Source organism: Arvicola amphibius, chromosome 9 (genome assembly GCF_903992535.2).
Source record: "Arvicola amphibius chromosome 9, mArvAmp1.2, whole genome shotgun sequence".
NCBI lineage: Eukaryota > Metazoa > Chordata > Mammalia > Rodentia > Cricetidae > Arvicola > Arvicola amphibius.
In genome coordinates, this window is record NC_052055.2 from 33,411,905 (window position 1) to 33,433,792 (window position 21,888).

Genomic DNA, 21,888 nt, shown 5'->3' on the forward strand with positions numbered 1-21,888 from the left:
GTGTGAGTCTATGGTGATGCTTAGGGCTGAAAGAGACCCCATGAAACCCTCAGCCAGCAGCCCATGGCTGGTGTGCAGCCACCCCCTGATACCACCCATATGGGCAGCTTTTATTACCCACAGGAGTCCAGTTCTATAAGCACAGTTTCACGCCCACAGCCAAACTCAAAATGAAAAGATGTGGAGGAGAAATAACCTCTGTCCTAAGCTTCCCAAGGGTGAATCTGCAGAGAGGTTGACCCTATTCTTCCCTGGCTTAGTTTGAGGGAGGTGGGGAGGGAGGAAGGTGGGAATGAAGAAAGGGAGATGATATGGAGGGAAGGAGAGAGGAAGGAAGGAGGAAGGAAGAGAGGGAGGGAGAGAAGGACCTTTCTGGGTGTCTATGGTCCACTCATTCAGGCCCAGGGTTATGATTGACAGACTGACCTTCCTCCCAGCTGTGGTGGGAATTCACAGGGTCATTGAAGTGTTAGTTGCTAGCCCCTCAGGGACCACTTGGCTGGACAAGGTGAGGCAGGCACTGGTTAGGTCAAGCCACAAGAAATGGATTGTGCATCCACAAACTAAAAGCCAACCCTTCCATTTCCAGAGGCCCCATAACTGCAATGGGGCCTGATACCCTCCCGTGGGAGATGTGGAGCTCCAGTATCCCACAGCAAAGAAAACCTGGGTGAACCAGGTGGTGACCAGAGGATGACATGCTAGAAATGCTGACTTGGGTCAGGGATGTTTACAGATACTTCTGTTTCCCCTTTCCCCTTCAGAGATTCCCATGTCCCACCCAGATCCACCTACATTCTGAGTAAGTCCAGAAGGTTCTAGATCCTCTCTACAGCTAACAGGCACGTGCAGCCCATATCTATTGACATGTTTCAGGAAAAAATGACCCTTGGGTGGACATGAGAAAGGGGATCTTAGATGATGTCTCTCACTACGGACACTTAGGATATGACATCATAAGTAGAGCAACAACTACAGAGCCCCTGTGCAGAAAACTGCCAGGGCCAGCTTCCCCAAACCATGTCCTGCTCAGACAACAGTGATCTGAAGGACTTCAGCCTTCAAATGGGCCAGGGGGAAGGGAGGACGACATTGAGCTGTGGTCAACAGCACAGGATAAACCACAGGGGCCAGAAGTTCCACAGGATCTGGGAAGATAGAAACTGGGAATTTCTCCCAGCTCTACTAGGGACCAAAATGACGCCTTAACCAGGAAACCTGAGCGATGGAACACAGGTTGGGGATGACCCAGGGTGTGAACAGCGTGAAGATCTATGGAAACTTTGGGAGCAGGGTTCCATAGACAGCACACCAGGCCAGCAGGCTCAGAGGCAAGAGGGAAGGCACAAAGCAAGAGGAGGGGACAGCTCAGTGGGAGCAGAGGAGCCAGGCTTCAGGTTACAGTCCACTTAGAACGTCCAGGTGTTTACCACGTGTTGGGGCTGGGCTTCAGGGTTAGGGACCAGAGTGACTCTGGGGACCCCAGAAGCAGGATGAGAGCTGATCCCTAACGCCAAAGCAAGCACTCAGCAAAGGGCTAAGGGCTGTGGGTAGAGGGAAGGGCAGCGAGGTAGACAGCAGTAACCACAAGGAATAAGTGGCCTCCGGTCCTCCCCAGACCCCACCTGGAATGCTTATTCCTAGGCTCCATGGGTAGGTGGAACACTTGCTTGTTTTTCTCACTTTCCTTCGATACAATTATAGATTAATTAATTCTCACCAAGCAATATCTGACCTACATCAGCGCCGCTGTAAGACAGCAGAGCCAGAAGAGAGACTCAAAGACTCATTCGGCTATATAAAGACAAGCGATCTATTTTAAAAGAAGGGCTTGTGCTGGAGTCCGCTGTTCCCAACAGCCTCGTTACATAAGGCTCGTTTAAAGGCAACACGCACCCGCCTGCCCACGCGATTCATGGCTCAGTGGTTCTGAACACGAGGTTAATCGGCGGATTGAGTCTGGCCACACTGGAGGGGCTTGGCCAGGAAGCCAGCCTCCTGGGGAGGCAGACACCGGTTCTAGAGCTCTTCCCACTGCTGCTTGGGCACTCCCTCTCTGCTGCCTCCTGACCCATCCAAGCCGATCCACGCCCTCGTTTTAATTGTGGGATCCTCGGGGTTATCAGGAACCCCATCTCATTCATCAGTGTGTCCCTGACACCCAGAGAGAGCCTGGGATGGCACAGGCAGCGGTGCTAATGGATTGAGCTGTGATGTAGCAAGAAGCTGCAGGCAGTGGGGGATGGCTCATGCCTGCTGAGCACAGCAGCACAAGAGTGTAGTGGAGTGGCTCAGTACCCAGTATTCCTGAAGACTGCTCTGCCTGGCAGGTACTGCCAGAGCGGTGCACACCTCTGAGATGGTACATATATAACCCCTTGCCTTTCCCTTTTCTTGATATAGGCTAGAGATGAACAGAATTACTGTGAGGTCTCCAAGTCTGTGTTTCCAGCCTAGGACCTGCTTGTCTTTCTCATTCTTTTTACATTTCAGAAAACCAGCTCGGTGTCCAAAAGAAGCCTTGAGATCAGGTCCCGGAGACAAAGGCTGAGCACACCAAGACCCATGAGTGATCTTGGGGACAAATCCCTGACCTGGCCATGCCTTCAGATGAAGCCTCAGCTGCAAACCCCACGCACTGGGTTCTTGTAAGAAAGTGGACAGAATCGGCACCAGCTGCGCTAACCCACTGCCTCTGGGCCAAGTTACTCAGTCGTCCTGGCTATCTGCCTCGCTTTAGGGGCAGGGAAACTGAGAGTCAGCTCAGTTCAACAGTCCACGTCAGCGCAGAACCATGGATCTGGAGCTGAAAGACAGGGACAGGACCAGCCCTGGCCAGGCACGCTGTAGCCTGCTATGCCAAAGCAGAGGAGAAGTGCAGCCACCCTGCCTCCAGCAGCCATGTGGCCCCTTCCCTGCCTTGCAGCCAATCCACGCTCTTATTGTCCTGGGCTCAAAAGAAGTCACTACTTTACCTTGGAGTTTGGTGGCCCAAGAGATACTCAAGAGAGGATTTGCTCATGTGAAAGCATCAGGGCAGAGTTCCCAACCCTCTGCTCTGGGTCATTGGGGACCTTCAATGATCCTGGATCACCTGAAAGAGGGGCTCTGCTCGCGTTTACCCTGGTTTTTCAGGGGGTCACTCTGGAGGTCGTGGAGGCCAAGCCTAGCCACAGGAGGCACAGTGGCTCATTTGCTGGGTTCACTTTCACAGTTTTCTAGTATTTGTGGAAAGAAAAAGTCAGGGACTTCCCACTAGCAACCATGTAGACACACATTTCTAGGTGAAACCAAAGTGTATGACAATGTGAGCATTCAGTCATCAGTAAGGGAGAGGAAGCAAGAGACAAAGGGAAGCCTGAAGTCCCTGTGGGAAGGTGAGCACCTTACTGTGAACACTCTGCCCCCACCCTCACCCCCAGGAAAGCCTGGAGCACACAGTCCTGGTCCCTGTTGGTCAGAAGCAAGACAAAGGGACAGACACAGACAAGAGACACAGGCAGTCTAAAGCCAGTCCTCTTCCTCCTGAGACCCCACCCCAGATAAAGTCTAGTCCCCAGAAACCTCCCAGTAAGGACGCAGAATCTCAGCACCCCGGGGCTTTCGATCCCTCCCAGGAAAACGAGGAAAGCATGTCAGGTGATAGTCCTGTATCTATCTATCTATCCCACTACTCAGGTCTCTGAAGACAGGCATGGCCAACAATTGGCAGGGCTGGGGCCACAGAGTCCCATTAGCAAGCTAGCTTAGATTCTTCCTCGGTGGTTCTGAAGTCAGAAGAGTGTAGCTACCAAGGACGATCCTTAGTCATGGCCACCCACATCCCAGAGGCTGCTGGTGAGACCCCTTGGCAGAAAGGATTTAGAGAACTCAGGAGTTGCCAGAATCAGTGGTATTTGTCACACACTACTGGCTACTTACCCTGGCCCACCCAATCCCAGAACCAGGCCATGCCAGCCATAGATTCTGGGTTCTAGTGCGGGTTGTACCTGCATTGATGCGATTTGGTGGCCCTTCAATATGTTGCTATTCTGTCCTACGATTTCCAAATCCCCTTCCACCAAGCTCCAAGACAGAGATGCACACTTGGCTGTCCTCTTATAGATGAGAGGCTGACACATCCTCTTCTGTGTCCCACATCTGACCCCACCCTTCCAACCTAGTCTTTCACGGGTTCTTATCCTGAAAACCGGTCCCTTCAGAGTTAGCACCAGATGTTCCAAGATTGGCTCTCGTTTGCCTTTTCTGTGTGACTACAGGGGAGTGACTTTGCCTCTCGGAACCACAGCTAAGTTCTGAAGACTCAAAGATGAGCACTGAAGTCTCCTAGGGCCTGAGTCCTCCCAATTACACTGACACAGGAGACCCCGTGAGATGCTGTATTGGCCCTGACTGTGAATAGCTCACCTCCTGCACAGAATTCACAAAAGTAAGATAAGCTTATTTCACGGAGGTCCCAGCTGTGACATCTATCCTTCTGTTACTCCCCTCTCTTCCCTCCCCTGTCTTTCTAGAACAACACTTGAATACAGGTGTCTTGTCAGAGTACCAATAAAACTAGGCTGATAGTAAGTGATAAGAGAATTGTTGATTGGATTTCTTATTTTCTCTTCTGGTGCTTCCTGACACTTCAATTATTTCTGTTACAACTTTTCATAGAACGGTACATAGATCGCTCAGGAACAAGTAACCTTTAAGCCTCCGGTTTAGCGCATTCCAGTAATCCCCTTGGAAATGTCTCTGCTCATCCCAAGTGCTCAGGCTACATGAGCCACTGCACGCACTCTATCAGCAAATTACTGGCGGGGTTAATTCCGAGGTCAGATGAAGTGCAAACCTAACCAAGGTGTCCATGCCTTTGCAAAGTGTATGAGGAAAGCCCAGGCTAGTTGCTGGTGGTGGGCATCATGGGGCACAGCACAGACAAGCAAGAAAATCTGATTTTCACCAGAAGCTTTAGGCAAGGGCAGGCGTTTGGAGGGACGGCTCCCTGTGACCAAATTGATTCATTCCAACAGGAATCAGTACCATGTGTTGGCCCATTTCAGTTCTCCATCGTCTCCTACCTAGTAAGATGGGTAGACCCCAGCTTCCATCTAGTAGGAGGCCTAAGAAGTCAGCAAGTGAACAATGTTTGGCAAAGAGCCACTGTGGGTTTAAGGCTGGAAAACAGCCTTTATGACCGTTGGATCAGCATCCAACCATCATAGTCACCGTCATCAATACCATCACCTCACAAGTGGCTGACCCCACCACCAGCGTGTCACTACTAACCTCTCACCACCACCATCATCACAACCATCACTTTTACTATCATCACTGTCATTGCTACCACAATTGCCACTACCGTCACCATGACCTCATCACCACCAGTATCACCATCGATGCCATTGCCATCACTACCAACAACCGCCATCATCACCGTTACCACCATGCCCCCATCATCACCGCTATTACCATCATCCCCATAGCTGCCATCATGACCACTAGCACCATCACTATCATCACAGACGCTACAACCATCACAACCACAACCGTCGTCACCACTATCATTACCATCACAACTATCACCCCGTCACAACCACCGTAACAATCACGACCACTGCCAGTACTGATATCACCATAGCCACAACCACAACTATTATCAGTCTTCATTATCACCCCTTTACTATTCCCCCATCATCATCATCATCTTTACCATAATCCATAGTAGCTATCGTCCCTATAACCATAATTTCTACCACCACCATACCATATTACCACCACGATCACCATCACACCTCACAGTCATTGTTTGTTCTTACCACAGCTGCTCACTGAGCCTGCAGATTCTTGGCCCATTAGGTCTTTCTTTCCATGCCTGGCTTCAGGTCTCTGCATCCTCAGAAAGGCACCCCACCAGCAGCTCTCCCCACTAGCTGCCTGCAACCCTCCTGTGTTCTCAGTGCACTTCCCATGCCTCACTGACTCCATTTCCTCTTCCCTCTTCTCCTTCGGAGAGAGAATCTCTGGGACCTAGAATGCTGTGCTACAGAGATGTTCCTCAGGAAAAACGTTCAAATGAATAGATGAACAAGAACTTCCACAGCCCCCTTCAGGCTCCAGGTCTGAGCATTCGTATCTGGATGGGGACTGAACTACTCAAGGCTAGATAAGGGACCCCTTGTCAATGTGTGTCTTCTTTACAGATGGAGACAGTGGGCTGCGGGATCCAAGGGTCCCATGAAAGCCAGCCCTCTGCCTCTGCATACAACAGTGGTTCCTACTGGCCCCACAGCTTCCTCAGCTGCCAAGAGTGTAACTCCCCCTCTGAAGCACATGCCAGAGATAACCTAGGAGTAACAAACTATGGGATCAGGATAAAGAACAGAGATACTATTGTTCTGCTGGAGAAAGCACTGGCTCCAGGGACCTGGGCCTTTATGAGGCTTCTTGGGCCTGAGACCTTAAGGAAACTTCTGGAAGGAGACTCAAAGCTTGCAAAGCACAATATTTCAAGGGAAGGCAGTGTCTCAAGGAACAGAACCAACACAGTAGCTAGCCTGCACAGTGGAGGGCCTCATTAGGACAGTTCCTTTGCCATCTAGGCCATGATGAAAGAGATTACAAGAGGATAAGAAGCTGGGACATTTGTTGTGCTTGTTCCTCTGGTCTGCCTTAAGGGTTTGCCTAAGGCCCATTGGGGCTTTATGTCCCCTCAGGTCCTTTCCTCCGCATTCTGCCAGCTAGCTTCCATCTGCTTTTCTGTCTCCCAGGGCCTTGATCAGGGCTCTGTAGCCAAAACTCTGGGGAGGATGGAAAGGAGCACTAGGGGTATGGGGAGGAGCGCTAGGATTGATGGGGAGGAGCATTGGTGTGGATGCGAAGGAGCACTGGGTGGATGGGAAGGAGCACTGGGGGAGGGACAGATGGGGAGGAGCATGGGGTGGATGGAGAGGAGCACTGGGTGGATGGGGAGGAATACTGGGTGGATAGGGAGGAGCACTGGGATGGGAAGGAGCACAGGGACAGATGGGGAGGAGCACTGGGGTGGATGCCAAGGAGTGTTGGGATGGATGGGAAGGAGCATTCTATAAAAACAAGTAACATCATGTGAGCAGGAGAAACTGAGCTAAGGAAGGGACGGCCAGGCTGGGTACCCAGAAAGCATCTGTCATTGGGCAGCTACCTCAGTGCCTCTCAGGAGCTACCAGTAAGAGGCTAGAAAGAGGTCAACGGGCTACCTCAACCCGGAGCAGGCAGGAAGCATTTCCCATGAGCACCTCTGCATGCACCACACATCCATCTGCTCACCAGGCAAGGTGTCCCACAGTGCTGATTCCACGGTGCTCAATCCTTTCTTCAATCATTCACTTGTAGCTACTGTCAGGACACTCTGCACATGGCGTAGACTGGTGCATCCAGGGGCCCCTAAGACCACCCCCATTCCAACCTCCTTCTCGAACTCTGTCCCCTTCCAGCACAACAAATGTCCCAACACAGCCCTGGAGGTGACAGGTCAGCATTTGTCCCTTGGGCTCCTGTCTTCACCCCCATCTCCAGCCAGACACAAGACAATGTCTCTTGTTGGAGGAGTAAGGGTCTCACCCTAAGCTTGAACCCCAAGTGTGGGGACCTGACATAACCTCTTCCTAAGGGAAAGGTCAGATGTGGAGCTGCGCAACCTTCCATCATCCACTGGGGAACACAGACCCTGCCTTTCCCACTCTGTCTCACAATGGGCCCTCCCTGCCATGTTGGGGACAATAGCAGAGGCCCCTTGGAAGCTCATGTTCTCCCACTGTTGTGAGGGCCTCTGTGACTTAGCCTGAGCCACAGGAGGACAGTGGAAGGGACAAAGCATCGGATCTCAGCCTCTATAGTCACTCACCCAGACCATGGGGTTCAAACTAAGCCATTTCTGCCCCAACCCTGGTGGGACCCTGGGTGTGAGCCTGGGCAGATCGGGGCAGAATTCCCTGGGAGTGACACTCGTCATGCCTTCACACTGCCCTTATGCCCCTTCCGGAAATCAGTGAGGCACCTGTGAATGGCCAACGTGGGAGGCAGATAGGGATGTGCCAGGCTCAGGCCTCACCCTCACGGCCCCAGCAGTGTTGACGCTCTGTGGAAGTAGTGGTGGCAGGGATGGAGCTGCAGTTCTGAGGGTGCCTTAGCCCTGCAGCATGCTGGGCTGGGCCTGCCAAAACGAGCCGGGGCCTTGGGGGGCAGGCAGGGACAGAAGAACCATTCCAAAGGCAAAAATAAATGGGATACTTATTTCTGGCACCTTTTATAGATCCAAAGTCACTTTGTTAGCTTAAGAATTCAAAATGTATAATGCATGGCTGGATTTGTTCATGAAATCATCATGTTTCGGTCTATTTAGAGAAAGACGGCCCGATAGGGACGGGAACTTCTCTCTAAGGTTTTTTTTTTAAACTTTTTGGTGGGGGAAGGAGGCCATATGAGATGTAAGAGTCAGAGGGCAGGGGTCAGAGGGTAGTGCTAAGGTAACCCCTCTACTTACCCTGTCCTCAGAGTTCTCAGGCCTGCGACAGAGGGTGAAGAGTTTGGTCTCTATGCACAGGCAGATACCCATGAGTTTCACATCCAGTGCCCCGGCCCCACCCTTGCCCAGGTCTGTTCCCCTTCCCACCATAGGGGATCATCCGACAGCTATCACCCTACAGTCAGAGAGCACATGCTAAAGGGCCTGGTTTCCCATCATTGCACACGGCAGGATTTCACAGGACAATGCTAACTTAGCCCCTGGCCTAGCAGTGAGGCCTTTGGGGTCAGCTCCTATGAAGGTAATAGTTGGTGGATCCCAATGGTCCAATATCTACAATTCTATGCATGAGTCTAAAGACACTGTCTTAGTCAATGTTCTATTGCTGTGAAGAGACACCATGACCATAACAACTCTTACAAAGGTAAGCATTTAATTAGGGCTAGCTTACAGCCTCAGAGGTTTAGTGTCCATTCTCAGCACAGTGGCACTCAGGCAGACATGGTGCTGGAGAAGGAACTGAGAGTTCTACATCTGGATCAATAGGAGCAAGAAGAGAGTAACACTGGGCCTGGCTTGGGCTTTTGAAACCTCAAGGCCCACTCCCAGTGACTACTTCCTCCAACAAAGCCACACTTTCTAAACCTTTCAAATAGTGCTGCTTCCTAAGCATTCAAATATCTGATCCTATAGGGGCCATTCTTATTCAAACCACCATAGACACTCTCTAGAGTCTCTTGAGTCTCTTCCAACCATACTGCACCCTCCCCAATGGGTGGCCGTTGTCTTCCCAGGAGAATCATGTATCATCAACCCACCATTAATGATATTTGAGAGTAAGCGATCTCTTGCTGATGAGGTAGAGGATATTCATTAAAACCCAAGGCACTGCCCCAACAACCAGAGTCATACTCCCCTTCTCCATCCCACCGTCACACCTGATCCTACCACAGGTGCCCCCAGAGGTCTGGATGGCCAACGGCCATTGCTATATATCTACCAGATGCCAAGACTGGGTACTAAGGACAAAAGTCTTGGAGCAGGAGGCAAGGACAGAGTTCCCCTGTTACACAGCATACATGGAAGGGTTAGTGGAGCAGGGCTTATGGGGCAAGGAAGAGACCCAGGCTCTCCACCCCCTAAGAACAGGTCAGCACTGTCTGCAAGGCCTAGGAGATTGAGATCTTGGCCATCTGTCTTGTCACTGCACTTGACTAAGTAGCCAAGTGGAGTTATATCAGTCCCAGGAGGGACTGGGTCCCGTAGGAAGTCCCTTAGATGCTGAGCTGAGTGCAGACATCAGAGCCAGTGGGGCAGAGTGCACCAGCTACTCAGTCCCTGCAGAGGAGTCAGTTAGGCATGGCACAGGTGCCCAGAAATGACCTGAAGACTGCGAGGTAGGGACTCACGGCTCCAGCCGGTCATGGGAAAGAGGAGTCTCACAATTATTCGTTGAGGACTGGAACAAGAGATGGTACAGGAAGGCATGGCTGGGACCTGTCACAACCAAATGTCTACAAGAGACCCAAAATGCCCTGGGTCCCCTCCTCCTTCGGTACTCCCAAACTACTCCCTACCTGAGGACTTCCAGAAGTGTCTTGTGGGACCCTCATCCATGTTCCCACAGGTCTCTAGGACTCCCATTCCCGGGGGGCTCTCCATATCCCTTGCCGAGCCCATCCCCTTCCCTGATGCCCTTATCCCTCTGCCCTGGCATTCTGTTCTTTCCTGCTTTGAATCAAGCTCCAGCCTAGGGGGAGAACAAGAAGGTAGTTGGAGAAGGCTGGGGTTCACCCTCACCTTATGCCTCCAGATTCCCGGGAGGCAATTCACAAATCTCAGCAAAACTTCCTCACTGCCAGCGGAGCACCCTGGGGTCAGACCTCCTCCGTGCTCCCGCAGTCTTCGTAGGTGTTTGCTGAGTGACGGAAAAGTATCAGAAGTGTTGGTTACTTTTCTCGTTGCTCTAATCAAACACTTGACAAAAGCACCATGAGAAAGAAGGGTTTATTTGTGCTCCCAATTCAAGGGGACAGTCCTGCATGGCAGGAAAGACATGGTGGTGGAAGTGAGCCACATTACACCTTCACTTAAGACAGCAGAGAGAGAAGGGTAGTGTTCGCTTTGTCCTGTTTTTTGTTGTTTGTTTTGTTTTTCATTTTTTCGAGACAGGGTTTCTCTGTGTAGTCCTGGCTGTTCTGGAACTCGCTCCAGGCTGGCCTTGTACTCATAGAGATCCACCTGCCTCTCCCTCCTGAGTGCTGGGATTAAAGACGTGCGCCACCACCACCAGCTTTGCTCAGTCTGGGATCTTAGGTCATGGGCTGGTGCCCAGCACAGCAGGGTGCGTCTTCCCACCTCAGTTAAGCAGTCTAGAACCTCCCTCATGAACACACCAGGAGGCTTGTCAAGGTGACTCCAGATCCTGTAAAAAACCAACCTATATTCTCCATCACAGGAGAGATGTAAGCGGTACAGTATCCCTAAAGATGTACCTTGACTCTAGCCATGCCCTAAGAGTGTTTACAAAGCCCTTCCTGTGTCTGGGGAGTAGGGTAGAACTGCACATCTTTGCTGAGAAAGGGACACTAGTGACACCCATGACAAACACTGCAAGCAGGATCCCTGTGCAGGCAGCTGCTGCTATCCTTGCATTTCCGTGGGTGCAGTGAGCATGCTTCCTTCCAGCAGAAGGGGACAGAGATGACCATGGCCATTGCCCTGCACTTGGGGTCCCTTGTATCATCACTGGAGCACTCTCAGGAGGGATGGGGGACCTCGGATGTGTCTAGAAAGAGAGGCAGGATGAGGGGGTCACTACAAGCCAAGGCCTGAAGACAGCCCCACAAGCTGAAAAAGTCGGAAGAAACTTCCCTGGGCTTTGGAGGCCTCCAGCCGCCTCCCAGGCCTTCCTCAGCCCTGAATAATCATTTTGGACCTCTTTGCACCCAAGAGTCATGAGAAATGAATACATACTGGGTGAGGTCAGGATGTTGGTGGACATTCTGGCCATTCATTGGGCAGAAATGAGAAAAATTAATGCAGTGGTTCAGCCCTCTCCTCAAGGCCACACTGCGGAAGAGACACATAGCCAGTGTCCTTGGTAACTGCTCCATCTGTTGAGATGCACTGGCCTGATCAACACCAAAAGGTGACCCAGAACCAGTATGTGACTCCAAGGCCGTGGGCTGTTGTTGGTGACGATGACATGTTTCAAGCTGAATATTAAAGATATTTTTGCACATATGTAGCAGGACATTGAGAATGGTTGAAACCACATCGGCCACAGGAACAGCCGCGCACTGTGCAGACTCTAAGACTGGTAGACGGGGAGGGATGGAAAGAAACTGCCCTGTTGGCTCAGCTTCTCAGAGATGCTTCCAGCCTCTTAGCCAGAGACCCTCAGCAAGATGAGGACAGAAAGAGTCCTCTCGTGTCTAGGAGCTTCTACACCTCACTCCAGAGTCTCCGCTGCAGATTAGCTCGTGGGTGGGAAAGGACAGCAGTGAGTTTCTGTGGCCAGGATGATTCATGCCATCAACCTGCTCTGCTCTGAGCCTTGATCACAGATACACACTGAGCCTTGATCCTGCTCACACACTGAGCCCTGCCTCTGCTCACACATTGAACCCTGACCCTGCTTACATATTGAACCCTACCCTTGCTCACACACTGAGCCCTTACTCTGATCATATGTTAAATTCTTGTCCCCTCTTTCTCATCCTATACAAAACCTAGGTTACAAGCCTTGTTTCAGATTGGTCCCTGGCCCTACTGACACACTAAACTCAGGCTCTGACCATAGGCTGTACACTGAGTCCCTGCCTGTCTTCAGTTAGCTCTCCATCTTGGGAGGGAGACTCCCCCAATGCATTCTGGCCCAACCCTCACTGGGTGCTTATGGGCTTGGCCTGGTGGGCTCTGCGCATGCACAGAACACCCTTGCCAAGTGTCATGCATGAGTGATACATCCTTCCAGCCCTAGCTCTGGTGCTAGAGGCCCCAGCTTCATCACTGCCTCTTACCATTGGCTACACTGCTCCCGGTCTCCGTAAGCCCTAGCCCATGCTAGTACATGTAGAAGCTGTGGCATGCCTGCATGTGAAGCAGAGCCCTCCTAGGAAGGAGGTTCACACTGGGTATCATGGGACAAGAAGGTTGCAAAGTCAGCCTGTCGGGTTGTGCAGCCGCATCTGTTCCTGGGTGGTTGACATGAAGGTGTGATGAGGGTTAATGTTGACTGTCAACTTGACATGATCTACAATCCCTGAAGAGACAAACCTCTTCGGGTGTCTGCGAGGGGGTTCCTAGCTGGGTAAACTGAGATGAGAAGACCCACTCTAAAGGTGGGAGACACAGCAGGACAACTCCATAGTCCAGGATTCCAGACTGTTAAGAAGAAAGAAGCAAGCTGAGCACCAGCGCTGATGTGACTGACAGAATGCAACCAGCAAGCAGCTGCACAATGAAACCTTGAACCACACTACACCCTCCCCTCCGTGGCCGGGTATTTCATCACAGCAAACAGACAAGTGACAGACACACGAGGAAAGTAGCTTAACTTCCACGGCTGGCTTATCCTCACTGCAATAAGACGACGAAAGCACTGATTCCGAGTTACAGAGCCCACTGGAGAATGCCCAAGTCCCCAATGGCAGTGAGCCCCTGCCACTGTCTAGACCCATCAACATGCTACATCCTGCTCCCGACCCCATATTTTCCCACATTGGCCTCTGGCCTCTTCCAAATGCCTTCTCAAGCCCCCTTGGTGTCCCTCCCTCCCTCCTAGGTCACCTTTCCATTTTCAGTCCCTAGGGTCTGGGGATAAGCCCACACTGTGACCCACATGAAGGGCCAGAGCCCCAGCCACCTACCTAGGTTCATAAATCTGCCCCATTCCCCTCAAGCCAATACAAGCCAGCAGCCTGAAAATCCAATATATTTCATTTACAAGCTGGTCTATTACCCGATTCATAACAGATCTGTCACCCTGAGGGATCAATGCATCCGGAGGACGCCACATACATAACACCTATGTGTAATTGGGTTCCAGCTCCCTGGCATCTCACTGTGCTGTGGGACCCTGGGGAGCCACTCACCCTCTTCAGTAGGGGGTAGAAGGAAAAAGGGAATAGCTCCAGGTGCGGAGCAGCCCAGAGGTATGGCGCGGGGGCAGGAAGGGGCCTCAGCAAGTCCAAGTGGGCCAGTCACTAGGTCCCAAGCCTTTCTGGCTCTTCCTAGTGTCCCAGACCTGTTTAGCATGGAGTTCCCACCATTACAATGTCCCCCCTGGACAGTGCTTCTAGCCCGTGGGTGACCCAGCCAGCTCATTACAGACAACACTGTTAGAAAGACACACAGAGTCGTGGTTTTCAGGCACCTTCAAAAGTCACTCCGTCACCTACTCAAAGCCCAGAAGGACATGCTTAGCCTGTTTGACAAGAGAGGAGTCTGAAGTCCCTTTCCTAGGTTGGCCCTCCAGCAAGACACCACACTGTACCTTAAAGGGGGTAGAATGGCAGGCATGGCCCTACTTGGTATGAACTGGTCTGTGGATGCCAGCCAAGCAGGGGAAGGAAGTTGGTGTACATGTCAGGGCAGAAGGCAGCACAGCTGGCCTTGAGTTCAGAAAGCAAGGGCGGAGTCTCTGATAGCTGTCATATTTGAGGGTCAGAAATGAGAACAAATGGGCGAGAGCCTGTCCCACACTCACTGTACCTGGGGATGGGAATTCTCCTGTCCCCTCCAGGTTCCTGTGGGCTCAATGTCCTAACCATCTGACCTATGGTGGCCATATGAGGCAGGGCTACAGGCTGGGTACTTTGGCACCCTTATTCCTTTGTTCTATAAGCCTGGAGCCAGGCCTTAGCATTGGGGCCCCCTGGAGCTCCCTCTCCTGGCCCCATCCCTTCTCACCCTGCTATTGATTCTGATCACAAATGTGACACCCAGTAGTGGAGGTGGCATCTCAGCCTCCTGGGGATCTATGTCCCAAAATAGGAAGAAAAAAAATGCTCAGTGTGCAAGAGTTTTTCAGGCTGAGATGGAGTTATCAGGGCCACATAGATTTCACACAGAAATATATTTATTCCTGGGGCTGCCACATAAATAGGCTTGGGGCTTGGGAAGCAGCAAATCCTCCTATCAGGACAGGATAGAAGGAAATGGGGCCTTTGGGACTCAGAGATCAGAATGCTGGGATCAATCAGGCAGCAGTTGGCCCTGGGCAAGTAAGAATGACCCCGTGCCTCAGTTTTCTTATCTGTTAAAGGGGATTCTTGACCCCTTCCAGCCTTTCTCTATATGAGTACAGGCATCTGGTCATCAATAAAGACTGTTCAGGTGGTCATGTTATTATTATTGTTGTTGTTGTTGTTGTTGTTATAACAATGATTTAATCTCTGGGGACACATGTTAAGAGCCGATAATATCGTTCAACAGGTAAAGCTGACCACCTGAGTTCAACCCCTGAAACCCATATGATGGAAGACAAGTGATTACCCCAAGCTGTCCTCTGACCTCCTCTCTCAAGTCGTGGGAGGTATATATGCACATACACAGGCACAAGAATAAAATTTTTAACGTATTTTTCATAGAAGAGAGAAATGACAGTCCAGTCATGACCGTAGTCCCATGCTCTAAGCAGATCAGAACGCTCCAGCTTTGGGGGCCCAACTCACAGGCAGGGAAACAGAGGCCCAGGGTTTGTTCAGCGGCACCACTGACGTCACTCAGATGCTCAGAGTTGACCGAGGCTTCAGCTGGTCTTCCGAGTGGAAGTCTCCTAGCAGCCACAAGCAGGGTCTCCCATCTCCCCACTTACTCTGCTCATCTTGGCCCCAGATCCCACACTGATGGCGGGAGCTTCCTAGGTCCTCCAGGTGCATACAGCTGGTCATTCAGGAAGAAAGACAGAGGGGAGTTGATGCTGTGGGTCTGGCAAGTGACTGGCAGCTCCTGAGCAGGGCATCCCCAAGCTATGGCAATCCTTTATCCTTCTCAAAGCTGATGAGGGCGAGCATGAGGACAATTAGTCTCAGAATCACTGGTGGAGGAGAACGGTAAGAGAAAAATAAATTAAAAAGAAATCCATTGGAGCTGTAACTGTAATACAGTGTATCATAGTCAATTGAATCGCAAATACAAGCTGGTCCCTTGTCGATTGATTTCAGCGAGTAAACAATTTAGGTATTTAAATTGGCAATTTGAGGGGGAAGGAGGCGGAGTTGGCTGAAGAGAGAATTGGAAGCATCATACTAAACGTTGGCACGGGTCTGACTGCTCCTTGGCTGCTCCTAGCTCCTGCCCATCGGCTGGGCACTCCATCTAGAAGTCTTTATAGACCCCAGTCAGAAGTATGGCCACACCTGACCCAGGTGATGGGTCTCTCTCTTCTACACTGCATGTCTCACAGCAGACACGGCTTCTCTGTTCCCGTGTATCTTCCTCAGTACCGGAGCTTTGATGCCATGGCTTCTCTGTTCCCGTGTATCTTCCTCAGTACTGGAGCTTTGACGCCATGGCTCCTGCTTTACTTCCTGAGTCAAGTCCAAGTGTGTGAGGGGGCTCAGCAGATGGAGGGGAGAGCTAAAGGGGGCTGGAGAAATGGATGAAAGGCAGAGGAATAGATGGAGGTGTGCGTGAGAGAAGGGAGGAAGAGATGGAAGGAGAAATAGAGGACAAGATGTCTGGAGAGATGGTAGAGGAATGGAGAGATAGGATGGAGGAAGAGATGGATGGAAGGGTGAAGGGAGAGGTGGAGAAATGAATGAAGATATGGTGAAGGGAGGCAAGGAGGGAGATATATATGTAGAGAGGATGGTTGAAAACAGAGGGCGGTATGGTGGGTGAATGGATACAGAAGTAAAGGAAGGAATAGGGTAAGGATAGAAAAATGGAGGGGAAAGGGAAGAAGAAATAGATAATAGGATCGGGGAGAGAGAGGGAGAGAGAGAGAGGGAGAGAGAGAGAGAGAGAGAGAGAGAGAGAGAGAGAGAGAGAGAGAGAGAGAGAGAGAGAGAGAGACTAGGTTTTTTCTTTTGGGCCACCAGCCAGCTACCAAATCATGACACGGAGACTTCTTATTAGTTTTGTTTTTTTTTTTTCCTCATGATTTATTTTTTTTTATATTTAAAAATTTCCATCTCCTTCCCTCCTCCTCCCCCCTCCCTCCCCTCCTCCTCCCCCTTCCCTCCCCTCCTTCTCCCCTTTCCCTCCCCTCCCCTCCACCCATACCTCCCCTCCCTCCCTCTCAAGGCCAAGGAGCCATCAGGGTTCCCCACTCTATGCTAAGACCAAGGTCCTCCCAACTCCCCCCAGGTCCAGGAAGGTGATCGACCAAGCTGAGAAGGCTCCCACCGAGCCCGTCCATGAAGAACAATCAGAGCCCAGAGCCACTGTCCTTTGCTTCTCAGTCAGCCCGCGCTGTTGGCCACACTCAGAGAGACGGGTTTGGTCGCATGATCCATCAGTCCCATTCCAACTGGAGTTGGTGATCTCCCATTAGTTCTGTCCCACCGTTTCCATGAGTGAACGCACCCCTCTCGTTCCTGACTTTCTCCCTCATGTTCTCGCTCCTTCTGCTCCTCATCAGGACCTTGGGAGCTCAGTCCAGTGCTCCAATGTGGGGCTCAGTCACCTTCCCCATCTGTCGCCAGCTGGAGGTTCCCTCACGGTCCTGACTTTCTCCCTCATGTTCTCGCTCCTTCTGCTCCTCATCAGGACCTTGGGAGCTCAGTCCGGTGCTCCAATGTGGGGCTCTGTCATTTTCTTCATCTATCATCAGGTGGAGGTTCTTCTTATTATCTTCTCAAGGATCCCAAATTTATAGGCTCGATGTTCTTTAATTATGGCTAGAAACCGATTATGAGTGAGTACATCCCATGTTCATCTTTTTGGGTCTGGGTTACCTCACTCAGAATAGTGTTTTCTATTTCCATCCATTTGCCTGCAAAATTCAAGATGTCATTGTTTTTTACTGCTGAGTAGTATTCTAGCATGTATATATTCCACAGTTTCTTCATCCATTCTTCCACTGAAGGGCATCTAGGTTGTTTCCAGGATCTGGCTATTACAAATAATGCTGCTATGAACATAGATGAGCATATGCTTTTGTTGTATGATTGGGCATCTCTTGGGTAGATTCCCAATAGTGGAATTGCTGGGTCCTGGGGTAGGTTGATCCCGAATTTCCTGAGAAACCGCCACACTGCTTTCCAAAGTGGTTGCACAAGTTTGCATTCCCACCAGCAATGGATGAGTGTACTCCTTACCCCACAACCTCTCCAGCAAAGGTTATTATTGGTGTTTTGGATTTTAGCCACTCTGACAGGTGTAAGATGATATCTCAAAGTTGTTTTGATTTGCATTTCCCTGATAGCTAGGGAGGTTGAGCATGACCTTATTAGTTTTGAATGCTCAGCCTAGCTTAGGCTCATTTCTGGCCCAGGTTCTCTCCTTCTTCTTCTCTCTCTTCCTCTCTGGAATCTATTTCCTCCTCCTACTTATTCTCTCTGCCAGGCAGGACCACCTATCCTTCTCCTGCCTAGCTACTGGCTGCTCAGCTTTTTATTAGACCAATCAGATGCCTTAAGCAGGCAATGTGAAACAAATGCAACACATCTTTGCATAATTGAACAAATGCAACACATCTTTAAATAATATATCCTTATATCATTAGACAAATGCAGCATAAGCAAATGTATCACACTTTTACACAGTTAAAGTAATATTCTGCAGCATAAGCAAATGTAACACGATAAGATGAAGATAGATAGATAGATAGATAGATAGATAGATAGATAGATAGATAGACAGACAGACAGACAGATAGATAGATAGATAGACAGACAGACAGAGGTGGGGTTGAGGAAGTGGACAGATGGAAAGACAGACATGTGTCAGGTTTTCAAGGCTGATGGATATTTTATGAGCTGTTGTGAGAAGGTAGCCATCTATCACCATAGAAACTTCTGGGTCTGAAATTCCAGATCCTTCCTTAGTTTCCAACCAAGAAACCACTTAAGGTCAAGAAGGTAAAGCGATGTGGTAGCCTACAGGTCTTGGAACTCTGAGAAGTAGGTGTTGTCCTGCAGGCCAGAGGGAGGGAGCTCCCTCCCCAGCCAGAGCACACCAGACCCCTTCCCTCCCACCTCCCACCATCTCCATCTCCAAAACTGACAGTGTGGCAGAAGAACATTTCCACTCAAGGTCACAGTCACAGTGCTGCTGAGCTAGGGCTGAGAAGGCCACCCAAGAGAACATAAAGGTATATGGCCATGCAGGCAGTGACATGTGGACAACCCTGACTATCAGAGTGAGAGGCCTAGCCATGGGAAATGAGTAAATGGACCACAGGCCTCCTGGGCCCAGAGTCAGTATCCTGGGACTTGCATTCATGAAGGAGCTCCCACTATATCCCCACTGGGGATGCAGGGACAGAACTTCAAGGATCAAATTTCCCCACTATACTCTTACCTCTCTCCCACGCAGAGGTTGCATGTAAACAGAGGTTTCCCTGTCCTTCCCTGTCCCAGAGCCACTTCCAAATAATCACTCAGAGGCTTATATTAATTATTAATGCTAGACCAATTGCTCAGGCTTATTAATAGCTCTTACATTTAAATTAACCCATATTTCTATCTTAGTTTTGCCATGTGGCTCAAGGCTTTTTACCTCATTTTCAACACATCCTCCTTGTTTGGCGGCTGGCTGGCATCTCTCCTGACTCCTCCTTTCTTTCTCTCTGTATTCAGTTTGCCCTTCCCACCTAGCTATATTCTGCCTTGTTATACGTTTTATTATCAACCAATGAGAGCAACATATATTTACAGCGTACAGAAGGGTTATCCCACAGCAGTGGAGCCTAAGTCCTCTCTCTGGAACCTGGAGGCCTTTTATAATTGCCCTAACCTAGAAAGTGTGAGGGGCTGATACCAGGTGACTTCTGATCCTAGGCCACAGAAAGGATGCAGAGTCAGCAGGCGTCCCTGCCTGGAATGCATCCCCCAGTTTGCCAGTCACCAGGATGTGAGGAAGCCTGGCCCACATGGAAAAGCCACCTGCAGAGTGACTACCCACAGGCTCCAGTTGGCAGCCAGCCTCAACCAGGAGGTATATAACCAAGTGACACTCAGATGAGCCCAGCCATAATCCTTTGGGTCACCTTAACCAACGTTAGAAGGAGCAGAAATCAGCTGACCCATACCACGCTGCTGAAGTGTACAGATGTGTGAGCAAACTGAGCCCACTTTATTGAGATAGTTTGTTACACAGCATACTGATTGTAACAAGAACAAGTCCCCACATCTTCCTCCTCAGCCATGTCTTTAATGTTCCTGCCATTTTTCCAGGTTCCATTCTCCATCCTCAACATGACTCAGGCTATGGTAGTGGGGGCTACTGATACTCAGCATCATGGACAGGTGACATGGAGCGGGAGAGAGGGGAGGACGCCCGATCTTATTCCTTTGGTGAGGATGTGGCTATGAGCGTGCAGTGTTTGTATTTGGTGACTGACCTGAGTTGTACCATGTTAAGTGGGGGCATGAGAATCATCAGGGATCTGAACACATAGAAGAACACGTATATATGAGCATTAGCAATCAAGAGGGGGTCTGTAGTAGGCATCTGAGGGCGGAGCTTACCTAGGACCTGTGATCTCCTGATGTTCTCAGGGAGCCAGGCCTAGAAGACATCCTGCACTTGTCTTGGCCCGAGCATGGCTTCTCTGAGCTCTTCCACAGTCCCAGTATATTTAATCCTTCACTGGAGCTGTCTGGAGCAGGCTTCTACTACTTACGCCCGTGGGCTCTGGCTGAAACTGGCTGTCCAAAAGGTTGAGCCCAGGTCAGGGCTAGAGAGGCTGGCCCTGGAATGACCACTGGTCATACAGCTGGGCATATAAGAGTGTGGAACCCAGCATGGTCACCCGAGTGGGTCAGAGTAGGAGAGAGGCTGGTGCGGTCAGTTGGACAGGTTAAAGAAAAGAACAGTGTGGTCCCCTGGGCTGTCAGAGAAGAAGGTGGGTGTGGTCTGTGGGGCAGGGAAGAGAGTGAAGGCCCGGATGGGGTAGTGGAAGAGTGAAAGAGAATCCACGAAAGGGCTCTCTAGGGTTCCTCATGGCCTTGAGGTGAGATGGGGGTAGGAACTGGCCTGGGTCACCTTCAGGTTCTGACAGTAGATTCCAAGCTGATGTCAACATACAGGACATGGAAGAGAGGAATAGCTGTGGACCTAGCTGTAGGGAGAAACTAAATCCTTTCAGAGGGTTCCAGAGAGAAACCCAAGCTTCCCAGTGGCAGTTGTAGAGAGAGTAACTGAGGCAGGGTAGATGGTTCTTGAGGTGAGAGCAAAGAGCGGGCAGAGGAGCTGCTTGGGACAGAAGGGGGCTCAGCATGGCCAGTCCTGCCCTGTGTCCCTCCCAGTGCCATCAGCCACAGCTCTGCCCAGGCACAGTACCTCACCGGGATGCTCAGATCCCAGCAGCAGTCTGCCTCAGCAGGACGGGGCCTCTCAGCCACTATCTCTAAAGAGAAATCCGACCACATGGAGACCTGGAGGAAGCCAAGCTGTCCATCCATGAGGTCTGATTCCCACTTGACCACCCTCGACCTTCTTGAGCAGAGAGAATTCACTTCAAGATCCAAGATCATCTACCTGGCCCTCACCTCACCCACTGACTGGGGAAAGGACATGGCAGATACAGGCTGCAGAGATCTTTCTGGAGCCTTGCTGGCTGACTAAGGCAAACAGAGTGTATGGTGGGTACACTGGATAGGAGAATCCAGGTTCCCTTGGGGTCAGCTTGGGGGCGAACAGGTCCTACAGCTGCTTTGGTCCTTACCCCAGGTGGCTCAGCTGGGGCCCTTGCCAGTGAGACTCTTGCGCCAGAAGCACTGGAGTGTCTCTAGCTGTCAGTTATGAAACTTCTCGACAGTGGGTCCTGTGGCAGAGTCCTTGGGACTGCTGCCTCATAAAAGGTTCCAGGCCCGGCCAGGTGACAGAATCCAAGCTGTACACTCTGCAGCCCCCTGTCACAACACTCTCACTGGTACCACCCACCTCACCGGGAGGAAACAAAGCTTGGTGAGGAGAAGTGGGCAGGCTGGAGTAGGACTGAACAACACTACACCATCCATGGCCAGTCAGAGAGGAGGGCAGGAGGGTCCCTTGAGAGGAGGGGAAGCAGGGAGGAGGCTGCAGACACCTCTGGGCTCTGCAGGGGGACTCCCACTAGGGAAGCATCTCTTATAAACCTGCTAGGTTCCACCACATAACTCTTCCCATCTCCAGCCTCTTCCCAGAACCCTCCTCCACCACAGCCCCTCTTCCCTCCCACCACCACTCCCCTGGTCCCACAGGTTCAAAAGACACACAATCTACTCTTGGTTCCCACC